The 2,518-nt window shown below is 37.3% G+C and overlaps 1 pseudogene; it reads left to right on the top strand.

Moving 5' to 3' along the window:
• Positions 1–480: 480 nt before the first annotated feature.
• LOC110035617 lies at positions 481–1,301 on the top strand (annotated as a pseudogene).
• The last annotated feature ends 1,217 nt before the right edge of the window (positions 1,302–2,518 follow it).

Raw genomic sequence — 2,518 nt, 5'->3', positions numbered from 1 at the left:
AGCAGAAGTTTCAACCGATGCTTGGACAACATCAAATGCAGTATCCTCAAACTTTGTCCCAGCAACAGTTTCAAAACAGACAGCTTCAATCTACACATATTCAACACAAAATCGCACAAAACAAGATAACGAAAGGAGTCAAACTAAGAAACCAGCTGAACCAATATACTGGATCTGCAAATAGTGTCTTGTTCAATGCTGCCCAGACATCTCCAATTTCTCAAATGATCACGAACATGTCAGCTATAATCCAACCACAATCACTTTTGCCGCAAATGCAGATTGGTTTATCTGGTGGGCATCCTCAAAGAAATCTTCAATCTCAAATTATGAATGATCAAATGGCCTCGAATGCAGGCTGAACAGCAGCATGGCGCACAGGGTGGATTTGGTAACATTTCTTCAAATTCACCGAATGGCTTTCCAAATAATCCTAAATTTCAGCAATAGAGGCAGCAAAACCCACAGTAATTAAAATTAAAATTTTGTCCTGGAAAAAAAAAAAAAAAAAAAGTATAAGAGATTAGTTCCACCCATAAAGTTAAACATTATGTTTACTAGTCGGCATTTTGCTTAGGTACATAAAATTATGCCTCAATTTGGGTCTAGCTGGGCGTCAGATCACATGGTTTATAACGGAGAGCTTCTCCAGCTGCCGCTCGACAATTTCTCAGGTTTGGGGTTCTCATCCCAAAGGAGGTACCTTTATGGCAAGGCGAGCGCCGAAATCAAACTCGTCGGCGGTGACTCCGCCGGCACTGTGACGGCTCTCTATATGTCGTCGGAAGGAACGAATCACGTCGAATTCGATTTTTAGTTCTTGGGAAACACAACGGGCGAGCCTCATCTTCTTCAGACGAACGTAAACATAAACGAAACTGGTAACCGGGAGCAGAGGAATGATCTCTGGTTTGATCCCACAGTCGATTTTCACACCTACGCTATCTTATGATGAATTGCGGCGGTGCAGCGGGAGCGAATGGGGGAAGGAAGGGAGGTATTGGTGGAAGGCGCCGGAGATGGAAGAGCTCAAAGTGCACCAGAGTCACCAGCTTATGTGGGTGCGTGAGAAGCATCTTCTATATGACTACTGCTCTGATGTAGCTCGTTTTCCTTCAATGCCGCCGGCGTTGGTGGATGTAAAGATGAGCTTCGTGCTCGCTCTGCTCGCTTCCATTGGGGTTTAGCATTATAAGTATTTTTATGGTTTTTGTCTGCTGTTTTGTTTAGTAGAAGCTGGGGTGGTTTCTTCTGATGATGTTGGATGATGTCACTGGTTAAGTGGCATCGATAATTATATATATATATATATATATAGAAGACATTCAACTTCAATCTAAGATAAATAAATTAAAATTTTTTTTATCTAAATCTATAGAATTGGGTGATTCATTAAAGAATTTTGGCTTGTGTACATTTTTTTATTATTATTGAACTAGCAATTCTAACAATTTGGGCCAAATCTATGCAAAAGCTGTTTTGCAAGTCGATTAACTTTACTAAAGTCGACAATTGTAGTAAACCAAGCAATCAAATCCATCTCTTAGAATCAAAATTTTATCTGCATTTATTAGTGGCATTACCCTTAGTCATCATGCCACCTCAATATGATAAAAATAAATGAGTTGATAGATCATTTGTTCTTGTCATTACATTGCATGCATATAAGGTTGATATAAAGCTATTTTGATAAATATGTGGTCACCACTCACTGCACAAGCACACCCTCCTACATAACCTCATATATAGCTTTTTAGTGTAAATGAGAAACAAATAGAAGAACTTGTAGATAGCCTTTTTTTAGGAGAGGATTAGATATAAGAATTTTGGATCATGATAATCACCATGTTGGATAAGATGAAATGTATAATGATCATATTAAGAAATTTAAAGTTGAGGCTCCAATGATTTGATTAAGTGTATAATCCAAGAAAAAAAAGTGAATCAACTTTCTTAAATAGAATATTTCATTGATTGGCGGTGTGTTTGGGGTTGCTGACCCTTTTCCAAGAATCAATTGTAAAGCTGCTACTTGGAGAAGCAACTTTTAAGGAGCTATTAGAAAGCTGTTGAAAGAAGCAGAAGTTTATTTGGGAAATCTGCATGTTGTTGTTGTTTCTGATGAGAAAGACTGTTTTACCCTTATATACGTAATATATTTAAATAAGTGTAGTCTTCAGAATAATCACAACTAAATAATAGAAAGAGATTGTACTATCAGAAAATAATAGTACAGTGCAAAATACTCTAATACATACAAAAGTGATAAGTTATTTAAAGCACATGATTATAATAATGAGCACAACCACAATAACCAGCAAACCTAGAATGATGTTTGTCTTAAAGTCCATGATCAGGAGAGGAAAGATGCTGACATGAAGAAAAGATTTATGGAAGAAGTCACAATATGCAAGACTCCTGTTTATGGGACTTGAGCAAAATATTCTCCCATAGTTGCCTTCCCTTCTGGACTAGTACTAAACACACCTATCATCATAATGACAACAGAACTTTTGAA

The sequence above is a fragment of the Phalaenopsis equestris genome, unplaced genomic scaffold (assembly GCF_001263595.1).
Source record: "Phalaenopsis equestris unplaced genomic scaffold, ASM126359v1 Scaffold198535, whole genome shotgun sequence".
In the NCBI taxonomy this organism is placed as follows: Eukaryota; Viridiplantae; Streptophyta; class Magnoliopsida; order Asparagales; family Orchidaceae; genus Phalaenopsis; species Phalaenopsis equestris.
This window is presented reverse-complemented; position numbering and strand designations above follow the sequence as displayed.